Raw genomic sequence first — 7,530 nt, forward strand, 5'->3', positions numbered from 1 at the left:
TGTCTCCCTTTTCCTATTCGTGTCAAGAATTATGTTGGGGAAAAAAGAGTTTAAGTAAGAAGTAAGTTGGTGACCTCGAATCTTTCTCTACAGTAATGAGCTTTTCGCGAGATATTCATTATGTGATGAGAGGTATCTGGACACCTATTACTGAACACCCACCCTTCGCTGTTATGACGGCTTGAACTCTGCTGGGGACGCTTTCAATGAGGTATGTAAAAGCCTGTGGAGAAGTGGCAGCCCATTCTTCTTCAAGAGGCGAAACCAGAAAACGTGGTGATGTTGGACGCTGCGATCTGCAGCGAAAATGACGTTCCAACTCATCCCATAGTTGCTCTGTTGGCTTGAGGTCGGGACTCTCGGGAGAGCGGTCCGTTTCAGGTATGTTATTGTCCACATTCCATTGTCTCACAGATTTATGAGAGGGTAGATGTCATGCTGGGCCAACGGCCTTGCCGCAGTGGTAACACCGGTTCCCGTCAGACCACCTAAGTTAGGCGCTGTCGGGCTGGGCTAGAACTTGGATGGGTGACCATCCAGACTGCCGAGCGCTGTTGGCAAGCGGGGTGCTCTCAGACCTTGTGAGACAAACTGAGGAGCTACTTGACTGAGAAGTAGTGGCTCTGATCTCGGAAACTGACATATTGCCGGGAGAGCGGTGTGCTGACCACATGCCCCTCCATATCCGCATCCAGTGATGCCTATGGTCTGAGGATGACAGGGTGGCCGGTCGGTACCGTTGGGCCTTCATGGCCTGTTCGGAAGGAGTTTAGAGTTTAGTTTAGTTTTTTAGATGTCATGCTAACACAAACTATCATGGTTTCCGGACTGTTTCTACACAGTGCACAGTGCTATAAAATGTGTACTTATCATTCTAAATTTAGCGTCTTCTTAAGGGCAATAAGGTGACTACACCTTAAAAACGAAAAATACCCCCATACAGTAACAGGAAATCCGTTGTACTTCATTGTTGGAGCTACATATAATGCCAGATAACTATCTCCAGGCATTCGCCAAACCCAAACGCTTCCATCGGATTGGCACGGGGTACAGTATGATTCATCACTCCAGATCACACGCTTCCAGTCACCCATTGTCCAGTGGCATTGATTTCTGAACTACCTCAAACGTCACCTAGAACTATTTACTGAAATGTGTAGTTTACAAGAAACCGCTCGACCATTGTACCCAGTTCTTTTAAGTCTCCACTTACAGTCACTGTAGCAGCTGGGCTGCTGGTAGCACTTTATAACTCACGGGTGATGCCTTGCGCTGATGTCATCCTATCTCTTACAACCAGCTTCCTCTGTGCTCGACGGTCTCTGTCTATCAGTGTATGAGGTCCGCATTTCTCGGTTTAGCGTGGTTGCTACGTCGCGTTTCCCCTTACCAATCACGTCACCAATAGTCGAACTGGCCACCTATACAAGGATTGAAGTGTCTCTGGCGGATGTATTACTCAGGTGACATACAATGACAAGATCACGTTCGAGATCTCCTGTCCGACCCATTTGACTGTTACCTCTTCTCTAGTGACACCACAATATTCGCCACCTCCTTTCACACTGGCAAGTCTGTCTCTCGTGACTTCCAATGGTCAATTCTGCGTTATCTAAGGGTTTCCAGATACTTTTGATCACATTGCATACGTAGGAGCAAGCAACATATTAACTTGCTCTTAGCGGTGTCCGGATACTTTAGATCACATTGCCTACGTAGGAGTAAGCAGCATATTAGCCGATCTTATAGGAATGTAGGAAATGAATTTTAATTGCAGACTACACCGTTGCGCACAATGCCTCTCGCATAGCGTCAGTCACTGAAGTAGATGACCATCTCCGTGACGCATGCGCGTTTACTAAACTAATCCGTAACGAAACCTGCAGTTACTCTTTGGCTCTTCTGTTTTCCTGTCGGCTAAGAGTCCCAGACCGTGGAGCGGTACTCAACTATCACTCGGATGAGGTTTTCTAACAAGGGAACCTCCCCATCGCACCCCCCTCAGATTTAGTTATAAGTTGGCACAGTGGATAGGCCTTGAAAAACTGAGCACAGATCAATCGAGAAAACAGGAAGAAGTTGTGTGGAACTATGAAAAAAAAAGCAAAATATGCAAACTGAGTAGTCCATGCGCAAGATAGGCAACATCAAGATTAACGTGAGCTCTGGAGCGCCGTGGTCCCGTGGTTAGCGTGAACAGCAAAGGAGCGGGAGATCCTTGGCTCAAGTATTCCATCGAGTGAATAGTTTCATTTTTCATTTTCAGACAATCATCACCACACGTACTGTTTATCAACAAATGTAGGAAATAATCATAGAAATGTTCGACCATCGTTCGATCCCTTAAGGAAATATCCGATTCCTTACAGTTCGGGAAATGTTCATTGATCTTATTATTGAAGTCGCGAGCTATATTTGCTGGATTCATATTGCCCATGGAACACATCTTACGTGTTTAACGCACTCTCGTCCAAAGTAGCGAACAGTCAACTGCCAGCCAGGGAGCCTCGTTAGCAGGAATACTCTCTCTTCCGTGCGCTATAGCCGATTGACGTCGTGTGTTTCGATGTTTGTTTAGGTGTAGCGTCATCATACTACGACGCAGTTACCTCGCATCGGACGCACGGACGGACAGATAATAATTGTCTGAAAACAAACAATTAAACTTTTCACTCGAGGGAAGACTTGAACCAAGGACCTCTTATTCCGTAGCTGCTCACGCTAACCACGGGACCACTGCGCTACTGAGGTCGTATTCTCCTTGACGTTGCCTATCTTGCGCATACACTACTCAGTTTGTATATTTTGCTTTTTTTTCATAGTTCCACACAACTTCCTGTTTTCTCGATTGATCTGTGTTCAGTTTTTCAAGGCCTATCCACTGTGCCAACTTATAATTAAATCCGAGGGGGGTGCGATGGGAAGGTTCCCTTGTAAGCTACCTCCTGCCTGGGTAGATTCACTTCCAAGGGTTCTTCCAATGGACGCTTAGTCTGGCCTCTACGTTACCCGTGTATCGTTTTATGTCGCAGTTCTCTTCTACGTCGCTCCGTACGGAGACTCCCAGATATTAAATGAATGTGACTGCTTCCAACGATTGTTCGGAAATCGTATAGTCAAGCAATAATGGGGTGTTTTGCCTGTCCACGACAATTTCTTTCTGTCGACGGTTAACTTTGCAAAGCTCTTTAATTTACATTCTTTGTTTTTGTTAATGGATATACAATGCGTAACCTTTGCCTTACGAAAATTTATTGTTTAATGTGTTGTAGAGCAAATGGTGTGCTTAATCAGTTTTACTGTAATCCAAAGAAAAATGAAACAACTTAATCTGGAAAACCAGTATGTAATGCCTATAATGAAATCAAACCTGAAATTTACTCAGTGTCGTGAGCTCCTAGTTCTATTGCCCTTTGCAATAAACTGATAAAATTCCCCATGCAAATAAACAATGAAATACATTTTTCTTAGCTCTTAAGTGTAATCTTGGTATTCTCTTCTCTCCACAGTAGGCATACAAAGTATTAAACCCTGGCTCAGCGAAGTGCAATGCTGGCCGTAAAATAGCTTCATACAAATAATGTCAGTAGATCAGTTGGTAAATGAATAACCTTGCAAATGTTCAGTGATAATTTTGGATATTGCCTCAGCGTTGTGCAACGCTGCCAGCATTAAAGTATTACAAACATTAATACTTTTCTGGTTCTGGCACATTAATATTTTTCTGACTCTGAAAAATCATTTCTTTTAAAAAATGCACATTGGATTCAAACAAACAAGATATGGAAGAAGATGAGGTGCTGATAACGAGATATGCTAAGACCGAATGCTTCAGTTCGAAAATTGTATTCAAAATAAAGTTTTTCCTTCACAAAATCATATATGAAACATTTTACATTAACTTCAAAATCAGTGAACTTCTAAACTGTTCTACAATTCTCACTTACTGACTTAATTAAAAATACTTGTATTGTTACTTGAGGAAAAAGTCTGACATCTTTGGCAACGTAGGTTCCAAAATTTAACTTTTTTTTTCCTAGGATTAAAAAACACACAAAATATTACAAATCGGGTATACCTAATCAGCCTATACATTAAATCTGATGGCAAATACTTGGTTCCTACAATCAAGGGTCACTACTGTAAAATTAGCAAAGTCCACATTGCGTTGCTGAATACTTAAAACTAAATATACAAAATTTCATTACCTTACAAAATTGTATTATGCTGCTTCCATAGGCCAACAACTAAATTCTCACAGCTAGCCACTAGCTTTAAGTCTTACAACCTTCCTTTAACAGAGTACAACGCCCGCCCCTACTTACAATCTATTCTGCCACTCGAGCAACATCTTTGATTCAGTGGTGTCAAAGATACGATCTCCTCTGCATGTGATAACTGTTTCATGTCATTTTTCATGAAATATATTACAAAATCGTGCTCCACGTACAAGTGGACTGCTCACATAACCCTCCAGCGGGGTTTGTTAAATTTCTCATACGGTTTGGATGTGCAACGGACACCAAACGTAGGGCAATTTTTTTACATCAGAATTTACAATATGTATAACAGTTATTACGTAATCATTACAATAATAATCCAAAAGACGGTACAAATCATTGAGCACTTTAGCAAGCTGATACTCTCGTGCATAAGTAGTAAATGTAAAGTCTGGTAATCTCATATACAAAATTTTCTAAAATCATGTTGTTAGAAGATGCATAATATTAGTGAAACTAAGAGTAAAGTACATTCCTAGTGGCCAAGAACACAATGGGAAAATGGTTAAGGAAAAGTTGTTGCATGGCTGAAGCTTATAACCATGTAGACGTGGCTGCATTATAAAGTCCAACACTTTGCAGTCTCGCATTTGAGCATTAGGCGTAGTAGGTTGGTCCAGCGTCCAAGAACAGCTAAACACGTCACCATAGTCTCACTCCAGTACAAAGGTACAGTTACTACCTGGTACCATTTTTACCAGCACCCAAAGTTGGTTGTTCTCAGTACATCAGTACTGTGACGATGATCATCATCACTACATTTGAAATTGAAGATTCTTCATCGATCCATATCGTACATAGCCACACTGAAGTATTAATGCTGATATCCAATAGCTCCAGTGCCATGAGAAGAGCGAGGAAATTGGATGATGGAAGGTGGGGAGCAATAACGCAGGTAAGGTAGTGGAACATATCCTAACAAATGTAGCAAAATGTCTATGTAAGTTCTAAATCAGCCTACACCGAGTGTTGCAACACGACAACTTCTAACAAATGTGGGAACAGCGAACAGTAAAAATGCAATATCCTAGTAAAACCATGAACTGGACTAAGCCATAGTGCTGCACATTCTATACAACATAATGAGAAGTGTGGCAATAGTCTGCCTGTAAGTATAGTAATTCTCAAGAAATGTGGCATTAGTTTCTCTGTCAGTATATCAGTACTAGCATACATGCTAAATAAACAAGACATAAAGATTTAAGCAAACAAGGCAAGACAAGAGTAATATTTTCACTCTACAGCGGAGTGTGCAATGATATGAAACTTGCTGGCAGATTAAAACTGTGTGCCGGACCGAATTTGGAAGGTAGGAGATAAGAATTGAAGCTGTGAAGGCGGGGTGTGAGTAGCTAAGATGGTAGAGCCCTTGCCCGTGAAAGGCAAAGGTTCCGAGTTTGAGTCTCGGTCTGGCATATGCTTTAATCTGCCAGGATGTTTCAAGGCAAGACAATATTATTGGTACTGGATAATCCTTCGTAATGACCCACACTGGCCTATATACCTATCGTAACGAATATAGCAGTGCTTAGACATATTGGGAAAGTAGTGAGATGGCTACAAGCTCATTTTACATAGTAAACATCCTGACGAAATGTTTAAGAAGGTAATAAGAAATACTCATGGTAAGGCTTCATGTGACTATTATATATACATATTAACGGAAGGTCATAGGCTGGCTAGAAGCGGCCGTTATAGAGTAGGCACGAATACTCAGCTACTTAAAACTGTAGTGTTAATTTAAAGTACCTGGCTCTCAATGGCCATTTGACATAAATGCTTACACAAACTCCTCATAAAATGTCATGAAAATTAGAATACTGGCTCTCAGCGGCCTTGTTTATGCAATACTGTGACATAATTATTTAAGAAAACTTAACAGTAAAATCAAGAATTGAATGGCTCCAAGTGGCCTAGTACATGAAATACATGCATATCTTAATATCTAAGTTGAATAGAAAATGTTAACCAGAGGCGCCAAGTTCCTTTCCTACATACATAACTCCTTATCTTAGTAGCTATAAAACGTTACAGACATCATATTTGTGGTTCAAAGTGGCCAAGTTTTACAAAGAAATAACTGCTGACCTTAATAACCAAAAAATGACCAAAATCTTCTTTGAGGCTCACAGTAGCCCTATTCTTACCTTAATTGCTAATGTGACAGAAAACATCTTTCTGGCTCAAGGTGGCCTAGTTTTACATAGCATAAACATCAAAGCTGAGATATTACAAAATATCATTAACCTATTACTTTATATGTCATTCAGAGGCCTATGCATGAGTCATAATGAGAATGTGTAACTTGACATGGCTTTGCAAGCAGAATCATTGAGAAAAGACACAATAGTTATGGGTTGCGTAGCACCTGCGGGGCTCTGTAAAAACTATCTATTAAATGACCTATATCTCTAACAATGCACATATCTACACGGAAGGATATGGGAATGATTGATAAACACAGTGCACTTTATCTGTAAGGAAAATGATTAACAGTCAATCGTCATTTGTGTCGAGTCAAGAAATGCTATGGCCAAAGCAAAGAAAAAACGTGATTATAGTATATGCAAGCGTAACGACTGGAGTACTAAGTACAATATAGCTTACCGACTAGATAACTGTAACATACTATAGTAAATCGTGAGATAAATACGCAAAGATGCGAATGAATCGCAGAAATAATGGAACCTGGAAACGTGACTACAAACCTGAACAAAGAACAGAAGGCAGTATCATCTGTAGTCTCGTAAGGAATGATGAAAGAAACGTTTTTAGGTGTAAAACTTCTGTGAAAGTCTCCCCCAAATCATGTGGCACAAGGCAAGACAGATTTTCCTAGAAAGTACACAACTTACAAAAAACATATATTAACATCATAGAATGTCATTAAGAAAAATCATGAATATGTCAGTATAATTCTCATTATTGGATTGCAGCTCAGGGCATGAACACTCATTAAACATCATCATCCCATCATTATTCCAAAAGATTGGTGTAGCTCAGGGCATGAACACCCATTAAATATTCTAATAATACTCTTATATCTAACACAAAATGCAGAGGAAAAAAATCCTTAACCTTAAGTCTGTATAGGCACTCTGCCTGATTTACCTAGTACACTAAGAGGAAAGTGTTATTTGAGAAGTGTCAACAGCGTTTAGAATTCCATATAAGTTGCTTATGTCGTGCTTTCTATGTAGTGCATTACTTGCACTTTCATGTGCTTCTGTTTATGAGCTTAACGTCTCGT

General features: G+C 40.5%; 1 pseudogene; it reads left to right on the forward strand.

Moving 5' to 3' along the window:
- The first annotated feature begins 442 nt into the window (after nt 1-442).
- LOC126482743 (5S ribosomal RNA) lies at nt 443-560 on the forward strand (annotated as a pseudogene).
- The last annotated feature ends 6,970 nt before the right edge of the window (nt 561-7,530 follow it).

Source organism: Schistocerca serialis, chromosome 5 (assembly GCF_023864345.2).
Source record: "Schistocerca serialis cubense isolate TAMUIC-IGC-003099 chromosome 5, iqSchSeri2.2, whole genome shotgun sequence".
Taxonomy (NCBI): domain Eukaryota; kingdom Metazoa; phylum Arthropoda; class Insecta; order Orthoptera; family Acrididae; genus Schistocerca; species Schistocerca serialis.